Genomic DNA, 21116 nt, shown 5'->3' with positions numbered 1-21116 from the left:
TATAATGAGTATAACTAGCTCTGCTGATTTATAAATGTGATTGTGGCTTAAAGGGGTAGTCTAGGGAGGTGAATATTAATTGAAAGACAGCTAGAAGATAATCTAGGGACTGTATAATATATTGATTTTGCTGGTAGATAAGGATTGTGGTTAATAATAGAAATACAAGAATGTTCCTCTATTACAAGATGTTAAAAATATGGCAAAAAATGGGAAAAATACAACCAATGTAATTTATGGGCTATAGTTAAGAATAATATTGTAATGTTTTTGTAGCAAAGGCAAAAAAAATTGCTATGTCAATACTACAGATCAAAAAAGTATTTGGGGAAAGTGACTTGGCCCAGTGGTTAGGGCGTCCGTCTACCACATGGGAGGTCCGTGGTTCAAACCCCGGGCCTCCTTATGGAGCCGGCCCATGTGCAGTGCTGATGTGCGCAAGGAGTGCCCTGCCACACAGGGGTGCCCCCGCGTAGGGGAGCCCCACGCGCAAGGAGTGCACCCCTAAGGAGAGCTGCCCAGTGTGAAAGAAAGTGCAGCCTGTCCAAGAACGGCACCGCACACACGGAGAGGTGACACGACAAGATGACGCAACAAAAAGAAACACAGATTCCCGTGCCACTGACAACAACAGAAGCGGACAAAAACAAAATCATGCAGAAGAATGGACACAGAGAACAGACAACTGGGGGGGCAGGCGGGAAGGGGAGAGAAACAAATAAAATAAATCTTTAAAAAAAAAAGTATATGGAATTTAGTTTTATGAGATGTGTCTATGATCAAGGATTATTTTTTTATTCTCTTCATTAATAAGGAGACTGATCATGTCATGTATTCAATCTGTGCTCACTTATTCATCTTTTAGAACACTGGATAAACAATTGAGTTTTTTGTTTTTTGCTTTTTTAAGATTAAATAAGATAAATGTGCCTGGACAGGAGTTTTTAAAGTAATGTTTCCATATTTTTTTAAGCTACCTGTTGTCTGTTATTTTAATATTTGAAGTTGAAATAAAGGTTAAAAAAGAACCCAAGCAGTCTAAGTCCTAAGACCCTCCAGGTAGAGAGAAAGTCCAAGCTAGCTAAATTGAACAGGCCATGTGAAGTGATAGAAATATGAAGAAAGATGAAGTTCCCAGCTAACAAAGCCACATTTTTAACGCAGCCAAATGAGTGACCACATTTCTTGCCATGGAGAACCAGAATACTAAATCCATTTGGGCCATCCCCAAATTTCTGACCTGCAGAATCATAAATGAATAAAATGGTTATTGCTTAAAGACACTGAGTTTGGGGATATTTTGTCACTCAACAATAAATAAGGAACTCATCTTTTCTTTTAGAAATTGAATTTAGTAATTTACTCTGTTTTGGGGTGTGTGAGGCATCCAGAAGTATATCTCAGAACTTGAGACAGCTAAAGTTATGAGAAACAATTAAGATAAAGCAGCCTGGGGCAAAGGCTTACCTGTTTTAAATCATATTATAGATTAAAGAAAATGGAGAAAATATATTCCACAGGGAGTAGAGGTAGCATTTGATTCCTGTAAACAGTGGAATTCCTAAGGTCACTAATAAATGCAAGCTGAGGACAAGATGCAGGCTAAAAATGACAGGGAGGAACCTACAGTTCACATCTGTGCCAGGCTGATCTTGAAAGGAGGGCTAAACACTAAAGGAGAACAACACTGTTTTAACTGTATAAGGTTGTCAGGTTTCGTTGGCTCCTGGCATGCAAGGAAATCTCTGTTATAACAGGAGCTGGGGAAAAAAAAAAAAAAGAAATATATAAATATATCTCAAAATTTTTCCATATTTATTTTGACAAATCTATATAAAATAGCATCTCCTAATAACCTGAGGACTATTCTGTCTCTAGATACTTATCTCATCATTGTCTTCTGAATGCTATAATTTAGTTTGTTTACTGTGGATTCAGAATGATAATAGAATAGTTTGAATTTGATTGCTTATTTGGAGGATAATAGTGGCCTTAAATGTATCTGAAATACGGATAGAGACAAGTTACAGCTTTCTGCAAAAACCTTTATATTCAAAAGCCAATCAAATTTCATTTTATTGGGATGCAGGAAAAAGAGCATTTCTTCCTTATATCTCTGAGAAAGCAAGTTATCCTAGATGCAGGGTTGTAGGTTAATAGGTCCTTTTGGTAGGGAAAAAGTTAGACATGAAAGAATGTGATCCTATTGACCCCATCTAAGTATAAATCTGGAAAGGTATGAAAAAAATGATGAATCTTAACTGGAATTTTCTGGGATAGTCAGAAGGCATACACTACAGTGGCTCAAGTACCTATTTTAAGAGCCCTTAGATTTTTATTCCATCTTTTGACTTCAGATGGAAGCAAACATTCTGGTCTTCTAACGTCCCAAATTAGGAATCTCCTATGTAATTTCTTGTGGTCTATTGTGGTTTCCTTAAAAATTACCTTGCCCTCTCTTCATTCTTATCTTATCAGGAACCATTGAATTTCCTTGTTCCCTTCTTATAAAATTGTATATATATATTTTTTTCTCAAAATCATCTTTATTTGAATTCATAAATACATTAGTTTAATAGGTTAATCTACTTCGCTCTTATTCTCAGAATACACGGGTTATTTAGTACATTAGATATTAAACTGGTATAGGACATTGGGGTGACCTGAAAATGTGAATTTCTATCCAGTTCCCATGATTCTGGCTTTAAGGCTGGAATTCTTTGATTTACTCAGTTTTTTAAAAAGCCAAACATGGAGATATGAGTCCAATTTTCAAACCTTCCATGATCATCTTCGAGATCGTATAGCATCCACTTTCCCACCTCGTATTTCAGTGTCAAGGCTTTGCTCCTCTTCTCTCCTCAAATCTGAGGTATTTTGGAATTCTTCTGAGAATTCCTGGGTCCAGACTGGGATGCTTGAGAAAACTTTCCTGCATGGTTTGTCTCCTCAGTCATTGTCAGTAAGACTCAGAGAAGCTGTAGGAATATGCAGGTGCAGGCTCCAGAGCCTGGCTTCATCTCCAACGTTGTGGAATGGGACTGTACATCACTGGGCTGAGCCCTCTGCTCCCCTGCACCACCTGGACAGAGCCCAGGGAGAGTGACCTCCCGGGGTATCCACATTAGATAAAATTGTATATTTTATGTAAGAAGAGTTGACTTTTATTATGTGTTTGTTGATGATGTATTTTACGTCTTCCCTTTAGAGATTTAAGGGTCATTTATTATTTAGCTAAAACTCAGAATATGTTAATATTTATACCATTTTACAATTTCTGGGATGAGAAGACCACAAATAGCCTGAATAGTGAGGCACATCTGAACATTAAGCAAGAATAATCAAGTTATTACCAAAAAAAAAAACCATCACTACTATTAGTTTATAAAGTAAATAAATATCAATATAAACCCTGCTGGTTAAAGGCAACCATGATTTCTAAGTTAAAGACATAGTTATAGACATCTCTTTCTAAAATTTATAATCTATTATTATTTTATATAAAATGAAATATACTATACATGTTGTAGCAGTTTAGCATTTTTATGAATTCCAAAAATAGATATTGAATTATGTTTGTAAACTGGTCTGTTCCTCTGGGTGTGACTTAATTATGATTAGGGCTTTGATTGGGCCTTATCAGTGGGATGTTTTCACAGAGAAAACCACATGACAGAGAAGAGAGTTGGAGTTTTGAATTGGAGCCCAGGAAGTAAGCACACAGAGGAGTAGAGCAGCTAAGCCTGGAGAGAATTGAGCCCCAGGGAGAGAGAAAGAAGTGGTGACCTGAGAGTCTACAGCTAGCCTTGTGGAAAGAAGCAAAACCTAGAGAGCCTAATAGTCTACTGCTGACCTTGTGGAGAAAACAGAGGAGCTAAGCCTGGAGAGAAATGAGCTCTGGGAAGAGAGGAACCCAGGAAGCCTGAACCCTGGCAGGTGTCAGCAGCCATCTTGATCCAACACATGGCAATAGACTTTGGTAAGGGAAATAACTTGCACTTTGTACCCTGGTAACTATAAGCTTTTACCCCAAATGAATACCCTTTATAAAAACCAACCAATTTCTGGTATTTTGTTTCAGCACCCTTTGACTAATTAATACATATGTATTTCCTTATAACCTTTTTTCACTCAATAATATATTGTAGAATTTTTTCCATGCCAATGCATAATATCATTTATAATGATTGCATAGTTTTCCTTTGTAAAGATACATCTTCATTTATTTAACAAATTCCCTACTGACTGACTTCTGAGATGTTTCTATATTTTTCATTATTATAAATAATATTTTGATAAACATTTGCCTAGCTATAAATTTGTTTACCACTAAAGCATATAGAAAATACAATCCCTTAGCTCTGAGAATTGCTTTTTGTATAGAGCTATAAAGATTTATTTAAGTAAAGTTCATATAAGTTGCCCATTTTACACATATGAGTTGTTTGCATTTATCTAGGATTTCATTATTTTCCTAATGGTATGAATACATTTGAACAGAATGTGTCTCTAGATGGAAAGAAATAATGTTTATGTGATTTTTTCAGGTCCAATTTATATTCCACAATTTTGTCATATATTGTTCTTTATCAGAATCAAAGCCCTACACTAAGATGTCTGCAATAATAAAACAAGAGAGAACTGATGGAGTTATGTAAATGTAAATACATTAATTACCGATTGAAATGTAGCATTGTACTAATGGATGCATTATATGCTAAATCTAACTCATTCTATCTTTAAAATTTGAAATACATATTAAAATTTTCTCATGTATTCCTAAAATAATTTTATTTATCTTGCCTCTTATACACTATAAAGAATGATGGTTTTCTTTAACTTGATTTCCAATTACTTTATGCTTTTTGCTATTTGATAACCTAAGAGAAAACTCAGAGAAAAAATATGTTGGTATTCTTCCAAAGTCTCTTTAACCTTAACATAATTTGAATTCTGGTCAAAGACAGAAAATAGATAAAATCTTAAAGTTCTTTTTGTTACTTGATAACACAGAAATAGAAACATATATATAAATATCTTGCTCACATGGCTCTAAAGGAGTTATCCAGAATGGCAGATCTTTACTGTTTTATTGTGAGTTGAATAGAAGTTACTGCACACCGGATTAAAAAAGCCATGTAATTACATATGACATTTGTCAAGTTGTCATTGTCATTTGTCAATAATGAATGATAATATGAGAATTGAAATAATTTAAAAAGCACAAAAAATATGTCATTTCCTCGATGTAGCCAGATTGTCACCAACCCTATGTAATTAATCAGGCTATTTTAAAAATCTTTAAGAAGTCAATCATATTTAGCCCATTCATTGTAGCTATTCATAGGCAGAGGAAGCAAGTCACAAACTCTAGGTTAATTGTGTTTAAATTCTAACACACTGACCAGACATATTGCAAAACATAAAATATATATGAATTTCTCCCCAGGAATAGCTTCTGGGCTTAGAATCAGGGTGAATTTGAATAGGCCCCCCTTTGTAACCGGACTGTTGATCAGAGAATGCAAAACACTTTTGTCAATAGAAAATGGCAGTCTGTTGCTTTGGGATGTGATTTCTCTTGGAAAAGATGATAAATCACAATTATATAAATTGAAGGAAGACATACCTATAGGCTGCATAATAATAGTCATGGGAAGAGGAACCCATTGCATTTGCAAGATTAGAACTAATAGGTTTTGCAGAGAGTGCAATAAATCAATTTTGAAAATGCCAAGTCAAATCAGGTATGCTAAGCTATTAACTAGCAGTTGGTTTACAGCAAAACTAGAAATTGAGTTATAGAATTTATTTTGGACACCATCATTTGCAAAGCACATAAAGAATTTTAAGAAGCATGCTGCATTTACATATGCAACAATTTATGCATTGATAGGAAAGATAAATTCAAACCACAATGCAAAATACTGCTATTTCTATTTTAAAAGCACTAAGTCAACTTATAAAACTAAGTTTAAAAAGTGAGTAATCACTCATGTAAGAGTTCTTGGTTTTAATATAATCTAGAAATGTTAGATAGAAACATATCATTTAATCATTGCATACACTAGCAGCAACAATAGCTGATTTGGCTCTGCAATAAACTAACTCTTGTCCAAGGACAGTTATGCCTTACCCTGGGGAATGGGCCATTTTTGCTGCATCCATAAAAACATTTTTTTTCCTGAAATCTCAATTTTCTGCAACTGATCTTCAGGTTCTGTTACTAAAAATCAAAGAATAGGTTACCAGATAATGCTATGGGCACTCACCCATTTCTACTAGGTTTTATTTATTTTCATATACAGATATTTTCCTAATATTTTATTAAGAAAAAAGTTCTTCTTTAAAAAAAACAGAAACAAACTAAAAAATCTCTAGAATCCAAGGTCTTTTCCATCACCAATATTCTAGTTTGTTAAGAATAAGAATTTACCATTCTAGTTCATAACTAACCAGTTTTCAAGTTTTAATGCTTCTGTTTTCATGATTGTGAAATTTTTTCCAGACTTTCCTTGCTTTTTTTTCTATAAAAAGTACAAGTAATTGTGTCAAAGAAAGAAGAATGTTAAGATGAATTTGGGACAGAATAATTATGATTTTTTAAAATTTGGTAGGGTTTAATACTCTGGCAATTCTAAATGGCATTTTTTATTGATTAGTAACTGTTGACTAGATAGTTGCTAATAAATTGGTAGAATTTCACTTATGAGAAATGCAGTGATATGCTTTGTAGGATATATTGAGATCCCTAGCTTAGAAATAATATCTATTCTTATTTTATTGGTTTATTCCATACCCAATTTTTATATTTGGATATTTATACAAAACTTTGTGAGATTCTCTAAACCCTTCTAAAATTAAAACTGTGTTTCTTTTATACAAAACTTGACTCTAAATGAATGTTGACATTTTTTAGTGCAGTAACAAACAATTTTGCCTAATGCCACAAAATAGTCACTACAAAAAGTGCCCATTTTCTTCAAATGTAGCTGTTAGTAATTAAAATATGTCCCTTGAAATTAACATAGACTTCTGCACATTATTTCAATATCCACAGTTAGCAAATGTGTGCATGAGTTGGATTTTGTCAAATAGTAAAATAAATTTAAGAGTCTAGTGAATAATTTGAACTCTCATGTTAGATATTAATCTTTTTCGATGAAGTAGCGATTCTCAAATTCTATAATGTTTTGTGAGCTGTTTCTGAAACCATGTTCAAAGGAGAATTAAGGCATATGCCTTTAATCTTTGCAGTTTAAGTATAATTTACATGGAATGAAATGTACAGATCTTAAATATACAATTCCATAAATTTTAACAAATGCCATATTTGTGTAACCCACAGTGCTCAACCTGTCTTATTCATTCAGGAAACATTTACTGAGCATCAAGCATGAACTCCTAGGTGCAGGAAAGACAGTTATGAATCAGATCCAATCACTGCCCTAGAGGTATAGGGAGCAAGACAAGAAAAGTATTTGTCATATAATGGTAAGGGCTTTTTAATATAAATATATATGGGAAAGACAGAGAACAAGAGAGTGGTCAATTCTATTTAGGAAAGCAGAACAAAATAGGCTGCTTAAAAGAGATGATATTCTTGTCTGTCCTGCCTTACCACTTCATGAATTTTCATGGAAAATGTGGTTCACTAAAGAAGTGATAATAAATTTGCATTGTAATTTAGGTCTCAGCAACCTGAGACCAAGAGCTCTTTCTTGAAATAAATTATTTTGCTTGGTTCAGGGACAAATAGGATGAAGTGCAATAAATCAGATAGTTATGTGATTCACTATATTCCCAAGACCAGTTGGGCTTATATCATTCTTGATAATCATATTCTCTTAAATTTTATTTAGTGGTAACTGAAATGTTCACATTGAAGTTTAGGAAAAGGAATTTTGAAAAAGCAATTTTGAAAATCTCAGTTTGCTATATTCCATTACAGTAAATGATAAAGTGGTTTTCCAAATCAAACAGATTGTATGTCTCCTGAAAGGAGTATGGTAAGGATAAAATTTTGAAAGAAATAATAAGGAAGCCTTATTATGGATGAATAATAGTTATTTTGTTAGTCCTCATGGGCTATAGGGCCTGATAAAGAAATTACTGCAGAACAAACTAAGAGAATATTAAAAAGTTACTCTGGAACAAATTTAAATAGGTAAAAATAACAAATAAAAAGAACTGAAATTTAAAGATGAGTTCAAAAATCAAACAGATGATGCCCTTTTGAGCTGTTGGAATGAATCATAAAAAGGACTTTTGCTGACTGGGAAGCTAAAGTTTTTAAAGATAAGCCATGAAGGGGTTTCAGGTACCGTAAAGATTAACACAAGGAGTTTAATAAATAAAATAGTTAAGGTAAAAAAAGTTAGCAATTAGTCAGACAGGATACGCTTAGGAATCTATGTATTAATAAGTTGCTCTAAATGAATGCCATTTTTTTCTTATGCCTTAAATTTATTAAAATTTTAGTTATTTAAGAATGACACTTTTGTTCAAAAGTGTGACTAGAGGTATGTAATTCAATGACCAAATTTGAGATGTCAATTTTTAAATCAGGAAAAGCATACTTCTTCAGATTTAATTTAGTGTGAGTTCTTTACCCCTACCTCATGGCTCATAGAGATTTTCCAAAAATACCTCAACATTGCTGGAGCAAAACAAATAGTTTTTTTATAGCCATAAACATTCACTGATACCGTATTGCCACTTTTAACATGTTAGGATACTCTGAGGTCATTTCTTGCTCTAATAGTGTTTTTCAACTCTGACTGCACATTGGAAACACCTGGGAACTTTAAAAATAACTGATGTTTGGCTTCCACTCATCCAGTAGCTGATGTAATTGGTCTGGGGTGCAGGCTGGACGTCAGGATTGTGCAGCCAAGGTTGAGAAAGATTACTCTAAAGAAGCCTGATATGTGAGAATCTTGGAGATTTTTAGAGACCCCAGAGAAAATCAAGTCGCAGCAATTATGGCACAATAACTCAGACTCATTGCTGAAAGATAGAACACATAGGTGTCAGTTAGGGAAGATTGCTAGAGAACGGTTTCTTCAATATACAAAAGAATTTACCATGGATTTAAAATTATATTTTCTCTTCAGCTAACATCATACGAGAACAATAATTCAAGTAATTTCCAGTAAAGCCAATTTTGTTCATAATAATTTTGGTTCAAAATATTTTGATAATACAGAAAAAGTGTAGAAGCTCTCAAATTGGTGGTTTTACATATCAAAATAACACTTTGAGAGTTCCTCAAAGTTCAGTTCAAATAGATCAATTATTTAGGATATGTGGTTGGGAACATTAGTTTGCTTTTGCTCTAAAATTGCTTTTGTCCTATGTGTTGATGAAATAGTGATAAGCCTGCCTATAACGTGTCAAATAATTTTACTGACAATTTCTAATCTCTAAAAAAGGTATAGGAATCACAAAAAGTTTACCCCAGTTTTTGTGGAGCCCATAAACAATGGCTTTCAAGAGATGCTTAAATGAAATTATTTCCCTTGCTGCAGGAGTTGGGATTTGGTGAAGATTTGTCCTTTGTGAGTAAGGAGAGGAGTGTGCTTGGATATAAAAATAGTAAAGAAATAATTAGCTAAAAAAAAAAACCCTAAATTCCATGTTTAGCAAAGTTAATGAGTCCCTAAATTCCTAAAGCAGAATACTAGTGTGTAAATGAGCACTCCAAACCAATAGAGAATAACCTTAATATTCATGGCTATTTAGCTAAAACCTAATTCCTTCCAATCATTCTATGTTTCCTAGGTTTCCATCAAACAGATGTTTTAGCTTCTAAAAGGCTCAAAAAGGTTTTGTATTTCTGACAATGCCCTTTATTAATGAGTTACATTGTGCATTGTCATTTAATAGTAAAAGCTTAATTTACATCTTTGAAATTATATTTTATTAATTGATCACATTTTTAAATCTGTTTTTGTGTTTTCAATTAACTATTTTGGTTCCTGACATACAGAAAATAAAAAAAAATGTGTTGAACATACACATTGTATTAACTGATTTTTTGAGGGAGCTGGGTTTAGGTTAGTTACTTTTTAAGTTGATTCTCATTTTATATATTCAAACTATCACTATAGTGTGAACTATTTAAAAGACTACATAGCTATAGATAATTTAAGATAATAGTAATGACTTTTTGGGAGTTGACATGATAAGATTTTAAGTGCTAAGGAGTTTGAAATTTAAGTAATAGGGAATAAATGGAGAAAAAAAACTTTTCTGAAAGATTACTTTTTTCTTTGTTATTTTTGTGGAACAGATACAAATTAAAAAGGGAGCCAGAAGTTTAAGGAAAAATGAAATCTAAATTTGATAGTTGTTGATATGGGAGTGACTGAAATACTCAAGGTCTTAAAATTAGGAAAAGTTGCTCTGTAATGTTAGAAGGCAATGGCTGCAATAAGTTAATTGCTCTATTTCTAATTGGGTCCTATAGAGTGATATGGCTGTAAAAGAGATTTGGTAAATATTTACTAAATGAACACTGGATGATGAAATGGGGTCTTATGGTTGAAGGTAAGAGTAGTGAAAATAATGGGGGAAATTAAGAAAGGAAGCTGATGGTTTACTCAGATTTTGTTACATTAAGTTTTAGTAGAAGAAATATGGAAAGAGAAACAAAAGAAACAGAAAGGTGTTATGAAAGGGGCTATGGAGCATAAAGTAAAAAAACTCTTCTGGGGGAACCGATGTAACTCAGTGGTTAAGTACTGGCTTCCCACACACGAGGTCCAGGGTTCAATCCCTGACTCTGGTACCTCAAAACAACAACAACAACAAGCTTTTCTAGTGTAGATTAAAATTTTCAATGGTGAGAAGGGCCAGTGATTCTTGCTCCATTTTCCTAATTCGCAGTCCAGAGGCCAGAGAGGGAAATTAGCTTCCTCGAGAAGGTGTAGCAACTCCGTAAGAGATTTTGAGTGCCGTCGTCTGAAATACTCACAATTGTTGACTAATAAGGCTGGGAAATTGACATGAAAACAAACAGAATCGGTTTGAGAGACATGTTATAAAAGTTGTTTCAGGGTAGTGATTCTGAAACATGCAAGTATTTGCTCCTAATCCAAAATAAACAAGAGTCGTTTTACTGGGAAATTGTAGACGTATCAAAGGGTAACTTGATAGCAAGTATACAGATTACTATTAAAATACTTCTTTCTAAATGCCTGTGTAATTCCTGCTTGAATGCAATATGGACTGAATACCAGCCTTATTTAATGCTTTGTGTCAACTTCTGTTTAAAGATTTTTTTAAGGTGTAAGGAGAGGGAAGAGGAGAACATTAATTCCAGATGGCTTTAAGCAAATGTTAGAAAGGTGAACATTCATAGGTTTCCAAATATCTTTTGGCTAGTTGACATTTACAAACACTGAGCATGGTAAGCTTTCTCCTTTAGCAATATTAAGGTTCTGGAAGCAAGTAAAGGATGTGTGAAATGAAATATGCCATTCAAATATAGCAAAGAAAGAGAAGCCTATAGGTGAAAATCATGAGAACGAAATCTGTTCTAGTAAACATTGTAAAAGTGTTTAACAATATAGTCCCTTATTTAAAATATTTAGAACTAAATGTTCTCTTTCCACCACCCCCTTTAAAGTCCACACATTTCTGACTTGGGGAATTATATATTTAAATGAGGGAACACTATGTTTTAAATTCCTGAGAGAACCCTGTTGAAACTTAATGAGAACAGAAGGCAGTGTTAATAAGAAGGGTAGCATTTACGAAGATAGCTTAAGGACTCAAGCTGGAGACTGACTAATTTTAATTCTTTAATTCTGTTGTGTGTACACCATCCCTGTAGTATGAAAACAAAATGTGTATTTTCAAGCTGTATGTTTTAGGAAGGAAAGAAATCCAACATAAATATTAAATTCCCAAATAGTATACAAACATATGTCAATCATTATTTTAATCTAGTATGGCAGCTGGAGGAAAAGACTCAAAGCACCAGCCTAGTTGATTGTGAGGAATGTTTATCTGCAAGCAGTTAGGAAAATGACATTTCAGAGATGTGAGGCTATGCAAATTCTAGAGCTTCTAATTACTCTATTTAAACAGCAGTTCTATATGTTGTCTAAATTCAGAAATAAAAGTGGTTTACAAAATAGCATGTAAATTATAAGTCCATTATTAAATCATTGATTTTTCTCTCTTTCTGTCTCTCTCTCCCTCTCTTTTTGTCACTCTCTCTCACACGAACTCACTTCTATATATACTCTCACATATAACTATGTATATCCATAACCACACATATCTATACACACACGTTGCTATAAGGGCATATAAAGGACACACAATGAAATGTTATGGTATCGTGTTGTTGATTAGGAACCTGTTGGTAAGATATTTTCATTTTTTACTTTATACATGTGTATATTGGTTGCAATTAAAAAACATATATATATGTTTAACTTTCAAAGAGAGAGAAGAAATGATTCACTTTGGTAAATAAAAACAGTATTTAGGAAAGTAAGTTGTTAGGAGCCTATAAATGATATCTTAAAAAGATCTTAAGTAAGAGCATATCCCTGCTATCAATATGGGTATCCATAATAATGTGCAACTTGATCCTTTTTTTTTTGCTAGAATTATTTAGCATTATTTAATTAATTTGAAAAACTAAATTTGAGAAGCATCTGATATATTTAAAAATCCAGAATATTAATTTCAGTATATTTTATGCTTACACAAATTATAAAGTTTGATTAAATCATTTAATATAAGGAGTGACTTGATTCCATATATTTTTAATGTTTTATTTGGGAAATTTTTCTAAAGAGGGGAAAATACCTACATGCATTCCTGCATGTCCCATCATTCAGCCTCATCAATTATCTGCATTAGGTCAATTTTGTTTCTTCTGTATCCTTATTCCTATTACCCAACCCAATGGAATATTTTAAAGAAAATACTATAAATTATATCTTTTAATCTGTAAATACTGTTTAAGTAGTATAGTTAAGATGTAAGAACTCATTTTCTTAATATAACCACACTAGCCTGATTATAATAAAAATTAAAAACATAATTCCTTGACATCACATAACAACCAATCAGTATTCAAATTCTCCAACATGTTCCATAACTGGACATAAATGAGTTCATTTTTTAAAAATCAGTCTTTAAACAAGGTCTATGCATTGAGTTTAGTTGTCATATAATTTGTCTCTTTTCATCAATGATAGCTCCTTTTCTCTATTTTTTCCTAATATTTACTTGTTGATCAGAGCACCCCAAAGCCAATTCAGTTTTTCCAGAATTTATTAAAAAAGGAAAACTTCCAAATTAATTGTATAAAGTTAACAAATCATTGACCTAAACAGTATATATGTATGCATGTATATGTATACGTGTGTGTATATAATTTTGCTTACTATTTTTCTTCAAATAGACTTAAAAAAAAACAACACTGTGGTAACATATTGTCATAGTTTGCCACAGGACTGCCAATGCAAAGTACCAGAAATGGGTTTGATATTATAATGGTTATTTTATTTAGGGAAAAACTTACAGTTCCAAGGCTGTGAAATGTCCATATCAAAGCACCTCCAGAGATGCTTTCTCACCTAAGTCAACTACTGGAAATCCTGGCATCCTGTCACATGGTGATCAGGCACATGACAGGGCTTGACTCCTCAGCCTTGAGCTGCTCTGTGGGCCCAGCCTCTTGGGGTTTTGTGCTTTGGCAGCCAGCTATCCTTGAGTTCTCTTTTACATAGCAGGGTCAAAAATGGCAGCTTCCTTTATCTGTGGATCTGTGGGTCTCTGTGTGTGTGTCTCCACTTATATCAGACCCAGCAAAAGAGAGGAGACCTAAGCTGGCTCACACCTCACTGAAAAAGATCTCACACTCACAGGAATGGATTAGTTCAAAATCATAATCTTTCTCCTATTGGGAGTCACCAAATTCAAACTGTCACACACACACACACACACACATATATCATAAATATTGCCCATTTTAGCCGCTTTTAAATTTGCAAATAAGGAGCATTGCTTATACTTACAATGCAGTGCTACCATCACCACCATTTCCAAAACATTACCGAAAAGTTTTCATCACCCAAACAGAAATTCTACTCATTAAGCATTAATTCCCCATTTCCCACCACCTCCCTAAGCCTTGGTAGCTGCTAATTTGCTTTCTGTCACTATGAATTTGCTTATTTTAGATATTTCATTTAAATGGAATTATACAATATTTGTCCTTTTGTATCTGGCTTATTTCATGATTATTAGCATAATGTTTTCAAGGTTCATCCATGTTGTAGCATGTGTTAGAATTTCAGTCTTTTTTATGATTGAATAAAAATTCCTTTGTATGTTTATCCATTCATCTGCTGATTCACACTTGAGTTGTTTCCTAATTTTGGCTACTGTGACTATGACTGGTGTACACTGATGCACACATGTCGAATTCCCTATTTTCAATTATTTTGTGTATGCATCTAAGGGTGGAATTACTAAGTTATAAACTAATTCTATGTTTAACTACTTGGGGAGTTACCAAAGAGTTTTCCACAGTATCTGCACCGTTTTAAATTCTCCAATTTCTCCAGTCCTTGACAATACTTTTTATTTTCTTCTTCCTATTTTTACAATAGCCATCGTAGTGGATATGGAATGGCATCTCGTGGTGGTTTTGATTTGCATGTCCTGAATGACTAATGATGTTGGACATGGTTTCATGTGCTCATTGGACGTTCATATATCTTCTTTGGAGAAAATGTCTCTTCAAGTCCTTTGTCCATTTTCTAAATTGGGTTGTTAGCCTTTTTATTGTTCAGTTGTGCGAGTTCTTTATATATGCTGGATATTATATAATTATCAGATATGTAATTTGCAACTCTTTTTTTCCATTCTGAACATTGTCTTCTTTGCTTTCATGATGAAGTCCTTTAATGCATAAAACTTTTTAATTTTGATGAAATCCTGTTTATCTATTTTTTTCATGTTGTTTATGATTTTAGTGTAAATAAACTTTTTAAAATCTTTTTTTTTTTAATTAGAGAAGTTGCAAGTTTACAGAAAAATCATGCATTTGTATTCCTGAGTGTGATGGAGTTGGACTCAGGTGTGATCTTTGTTCACAAGCCTCTCCTGTCACTTTTACTGGACTTGTGGTTGGCGCTGGGGTTTAGTGTATACTCAGGGGACCTGAATCTATGGCTGTCCATGTGATAGCCAGGCCCGAGCCTCAAAAGACTTGCAACTCCTGTCCTCTGGTTTATTGGACCTACCCCAGCCAGCCAACAGGGAGGTGAAGAAAGTCAACCACAACACCAGGGAGCCAAGAGTGCTTACAACTGCAAGCAGGAGAATTGCATCCATCATCCAAGTGGAATCTAAGCCCCCTCTTGATACAGAGGTGGAGTGGACACAACCATCCCAGGGTCCACAGAATGGAGGAATAGAGTATGGATTAGAGTGGACTTACTGATATTCTATTCTGGAACTAATGTGATTAGTAATGGAAGTAAATGTAGCATTGAGATGGAGAAATTGGCTATGGTAGCTGCTGAGGGTGAGGAGTAGGAAGAAGAGATATAATGTGGGGGCATTTTCAGGACTTGGAGGTGTCCTGGGTGGTACTGCAGGGACAGTTACTGGACATTTTATGTCCTCCCATGGCCCATTGGGGGGGAGAGTGTAAACTGTAATGTGGACCATTGACCATGTGGTTCAGCAGTGCTCAGAGATGCATTCATCAAGTGCAATGAATGTCTCATGATAATGGAGGAGGTTGTTGTTATGGGGAGAGTGGGGTGAGGAGGGTGGGGGGTATATTGGGACCTCATATTTTTTTAATGTAACATTAAAAAATAAACAAAGACAAAAAAGAAAAAAGAAAAATCGTGCAGAAAGTGCAGAGTTCCCATATACTCTCCCCCATAGGCAGTTTTCACTATTATTTACATTTTGCCTTAGCATGGTATCTTTGTAATAGTTGATTAAACAATATTATATATATTAACTATAATCCATAGTTTACATTGGTAATCACAATCAATGTAGCAACAATTTTTATTTTCCATGTCGGTTTTTTATTATAATCATCTTAGTGAGTATGAAATTTTATCTCATTGTCTTGATTTGCATTTTTCTAATGATTAATAATAATATTGATCACTTGTCATGTGCTTCTTGCCCACCTGTACATATTCTTTGGAGAAATGTCTATTCAAATTATTTGCCTTAAAAAAATAGTAATGTTTCGTTTTTGAGTTGCAGTAAGCGTTCTTTATATATTCCAGATACAAGTTCCTTAACAGATAGAGATTTGTAAAAATGTTCTTCCATTCTGTGCATTGTCTTTTCACTTTCTTTGTGGTATCTTCTGAAGCAAAACAGGTAATGAAGATTATACCTTTGTTTTATTCTGAGTTTTCTACTTTTAGATCCCATGTGTAGGTTTTATTTTTATATTAGAGAAATTTTAGGCTTACAGAAATATAATACAGAAAATAAAGAGTTTCTATGTACCCCTCCCCCTTTATTCACACCTTGCATTAGTGTGGTATATTTGTTACAATTGAAAAAATATTATTATAAATGAATTATTAACTATAGTCCATAGTTTACAATTAATTCCTCTATTTGAATGTACAGTACTATGGGTTTCTTTTTTTCTAGGAACAGATATCCAACCTAAAATTCCCCCCTTTTAACCACAGTCAAATATATAATTCTTGTTAAGTACATTCACAATGTAGTGCTACTATCATCATCATCCATTACTAATGTTTTCCATATATTCCACATATATGTTTTGATCCATTTTGAGTTAATTTTTCTATATGGCATGAGGTAAAGGTCCATATACAAGGTTTTGCACTTATTTCATTAAATTTAGTCTTAATTATGTTATTCTTTTTTATGCTATTATAAGTAGAACTTTCTTAATTTCTGCGGTGGCTTGCTCGGTCAGTAGAGGTGGGGTCTGGCTGCGGACGAGGGGTCGGTCCAGCTCTGGACGAGGGGTCGGTCCCGCTTGGGACGAGGGGTCGGTCCCACTTGGGACGAGGGGTCGGTCCGGCAGCAGACGAGGGATCGGTCTCACAAGGGGTTGCGCGGTTCGGCTGACGGGGTCGCCCGGCGAAGCCGGTGACGAACTGGGGACAAGGGAGGCCAGGCCCTTGTCGGGGGCTCTCAGGACTGGTGGGCGCACGGCAGAAGAACTACCGTGGAGACAAGGTAAACACGCAAGTCCACTTTATTGAGGGAGAGGCAACAGTTTTATAGGGGCTGGGGAAGGCTGATTGGTCGAAGCCACGCCCTGTTCTGATTGGTTGCCGGTAAAAGGTCAGTGGGCGGTACTGGACGGGGGAGGGATGGTGGTTAGGGATTGGCTGTCGCTGTTGCTGCGGGAAGGGGCAGGGTTTAGGGATTGGTGGCTGCTGTTGCTGGGGTGGAGGGCAGACTTGAGTTTCCCGCCCACGCCTGGCTGTTGCTGCTGTCGGGGGAAGGGAAAAGGGCTGACTGGATTTTTCCGCCCACGCCTGGCTGTTGCTGCTGTCGGGGGAGGGGAAAAGGGCAGACTGGAAATTTCCGCCCTGCGCCTGCGCAGGGAGAAAGAAGAAGAAGGGTGCCGCCCCACAGGCATCGTGTGGCGCCATCCGGGAGGAGGGGCGGCCGCAGAAGCATGGCTGCCGAGAAGGGGAGACCCAAGGGCACTCTGCGCCCATGCCGAGCTCCCTTCAGGGGTGGCGGTGAGTACGACCAGCCACCCTATTATGGGGGCAGCGGCTTGGCCTGCCGGGGCTGCTCCCCCGCCAGGCCAGCAAACCACACTTCAGCCCGGGGGGTGACCGCAAATTTCAGTCTCAGATTGTTTGTTTTAATGTTTAAAAATACAGTTGAGGGAAGCGGACTTGGCCCAGTGGTTAGGGCATCCGTCTACCATATGGGAGGTCCACGGCTCAAACCCCGGGCCTCCTTGACCCGTGTGGAGCTGGCCCATGTGCAGCACTGATGCGTGCAAGGAGTGCTGTGCCATGCAGGGGTGTCCCCGCATAGGGGAGCCCCATGCTCAAGGAGTGCGCTCCATAAGGAGAGCTGCCCAGCACGAAAGAAAGTGCAGCCTGCCCAGGAATGGCACTGCACACACGGACAGCTGACACAACAAGATGATGCAACAAAAAGAAACACAGATTCTCGTGGCACTGATAACAACAGAAGCGGACAAAGAAGAACACACAACAAATAGACACAGAGAACAGACAATTGGAGTGGGTGGGGGGAAGGGGAGAGAAATAAAATAAATAAATCTTAAAAAAAAATACAGTTGATTTTTTTGTATGGATCTTGCTTGTATCTTAAAACTTTGCTGAGCCCATTTATTGGTTCTAATGGTGACTTAATTGTTGTTAATTCATTATGATTTGCTATATATAAGTTCATGTCATCTGAAAATAGAGATTGTTTTATTTTTTCCTTTCCAATTTGGATACTTTTGTTTCTTTTTCTTACTTAATTGCCATGGCTAGAACTTCTAGTATAATGCTGAATGGAAGTAGAGACAGGGGCCATCTTTTTCCTGTTTACAATCTTATAGGGAATATTTTCTGTACTTTACCATTCAATATGATATAATCTGTGGATTTTCATACCTGTCCTTCAACAGGTTGAGGAAGAGCCCTTTTATTTCTAGTTTACTGAGTCTTTTTTATCATGAAAGAATGTCAAATGTTTTTCTATGTTTAGTGGGATGATAATTTTTAACATTTCTTCTAGTAATATGTATTACATTTATTGTTTTTCATATATTGAACAACCTTGCATTCCTGGAATAAAGCACACTTGGTGATGCTATATAATCATTTTTATATTTAGCTGGGCTAAATTTGCTTATATTTTCTTGTGGATTTTTGTGTTTAAAGGAATATTGGACTATAGTTCTCTTTTCTCATGATATTTTTGTTTCATTTTGATGTCACATCAATACTGGGCCTATAAAATGAACATCTGTACTTGGAAGGGTTTGTGAATGATTGGAATTAATATTTCTTTGAACATTTGGTAGAATTCACCACTGAATCCATAGAGGCCTGGACTATCCTAGAGAATGCTTAATGTATACTTGGGAAGATAGGTATTTCACCACTGTTGATTAGTGTTCTACACATATGTGTTTAATCTAGTTGGTTTTTAGTGTTGTTCAAGTTTTAATTTCCTTTGTGATCCTCTATATAAATTCATACCCACAATGAACGTAAATTATTGATATATACAATGATTTACTTTGAATTGGCTATTTCTCCCTTCAGTTTTTTCATATTTTACTTCACGTATATTGTGCTCTGTGGTTAGGTATTTATATGGTTATAATTATTATGTCTTCTTATTGGATTGACCCTTTTTTCATTATAAAATCTTTCTTTGTCTGCAGTAACAATTTTTTGTCTTAAAGTCATTATTTATGACTTCCCAGTTCTCTTTTGGTTACTATCCACACCATATATCTTTTTGTTCTTTTTACTTTCATCCTTTATGTGTCTAAATCTAAAGTGTGTTTCTTGTAGGCAGCATATGGTTGGAATCATGTTTTTTTAATCCATTTTGAAAATAATGACTTTTCATTTTAGTGTTTAATCCAATCAAAGTTAATGTAATTACTGATAAACTAGGATTTATATTAGCCATTTTGTTATTCATTTTGTTATATGTCTTAGGTCTTTTATGTTCTTTTCTTTTACACTGCTTTTTTGTGTGCTAAATTAAATTTCCCAATTGTGCACTTTATTTCCCTTGTCAAATATTTTATTATTTTGTTATTTTCTTACCAGGTGCTCTGGGAATTGTATTTAATATTTTACAACAAATTAATTATCAGTAATATCAACTTGATTTCAACAGTACACAAAAACTGCTCATTTATAGCTCTGATTCCTAATACCTCCTTTGTGTTATTATTGCTGTACAAATTACATCCTAATATATTATTTACCTGTCAACACTGTATAATTATTGCTTTACATAGATGTCTTTTAAATCAGGTAGGAGAAAAGAAGTTACAAATAAGTTGATTTATATTGTATTTTATATTTGCTTATGAGGCTGTCTCTACCAATGTTCTTGATTTCTTCATGTTCATTTAGTTATTGTCTAGTGTCCTTTTATTTCAGTCTGAAGAACTTCCTTTAGTAGTTCTTGTAGGGCACATCTGCTAGTAACAAATTAAGTTTTTGTTTGTCTGGGAATGTCTTAATTTCTCCATAATTTATGAAGGATACTTTTGTTGGATATAAAGTTTTTGGTTGGCGGTCTTTCTTTCAACATTTTGGCTATGTCATTCTTTCTTGGCCTTCGTGGTCTCTGATGAGAAATCAGCTGTTCATTATTGAATTTGCTTTGTATGGGTTGAGTCACTTCTTTCTTACTGCTTTTAAAATTCTATCTTTGTATTTGGGCTTTTTTCTTTTTTGTGAATAGAATTCTTTTCTTTAATTTTATATTTACACAGTTACAGTATAGAAAAGCTAACGATTTTTGAATGATGATCTTGGGCCTTGTCACCACACTGTTTAAATAGTTTTCATTGTTTTTCAATTTATTCAATTGGATTTCCAGTTTTCCAATATATACATCATATTTCGTTTCCTTGCCTCTTTACCTTGGCTACAATATCCTCTAAAATATTGAATTATACTGGTAATTTCAGTCATCTTTTTTTCCCTTAGTTTGACTGGAAATTCTTCTGTGTATGGCATCAATTAAAGAATTGTGAGAGATACTCTTAACCAAGTTAAGGATGTCTTTCTATTCCTACTTTGCTAAGAGATGTGTTTATTTGTTTTGTTATTATTAGGAACGGGTATTTAATTTTCTTAATTAGATGTTGAACATCTACTGGGACGATCATGTATGTTTTTCTTGCTTAATAAATAAATGTGCATTAATCAATTTTCTAATGTTGAATTATCCTTCCTTTCCTGGGATAAAACCTATCATTTAAAAATGCATTTTAAAAAATATTGCTAAATTGAACTTGCTCATATTATAATGAAGATTGTTTGTATAAAGTTATGTATTTTATATATGATGGAGGGGTGGCAGAACCCCTGTATAGTGTTTGATTA

General features: G+C 34.7%; 1 protein-coding gene and 1 non-coding gene across 5 annotated transcripts in view; one reads left to right on the top strand and one right to left on the bottom strand.

Annotated features, from left to right (window-relative positions):
* The window catches only part of GPC5 (glypican 5), a 1751919-nt gene that overhangs the window by 886047 nt on the left and 844756 nt on the right, over nucleotides 1–21116 (top strand). The gene's annotated exons all lie outside the window — the stretch shown is intronic.
* Nucleotides 2924–3128, bottom strand: LOC111763968 (small nucleolar RNA SNORA73 family). Its single transcript, XR_002796682.2, has one exon. It is a non-coding gene; the product is annotated as a small nucleolar RNA SNORA73 family (small nucleolar RNA).

The sequence above is a fragment of the Dasypus novemcinctus genome, chromosome 15, assembly GCF_030445035.2.
Source record: "Dasypus novemcinctus isolate mDasNov1 chromosome 15, mDasNov1.1.hap2, whole genome shotgun sequence".
NCBI lineage: Eukaryota > Metazoa > Chordata > Mammalia > Cingulata > Dasypodidae > Dasypus > Dasypus novemcinctus.
This window is presented reverse-complemented; position numbering and strand designations above follow the sequence as displayed.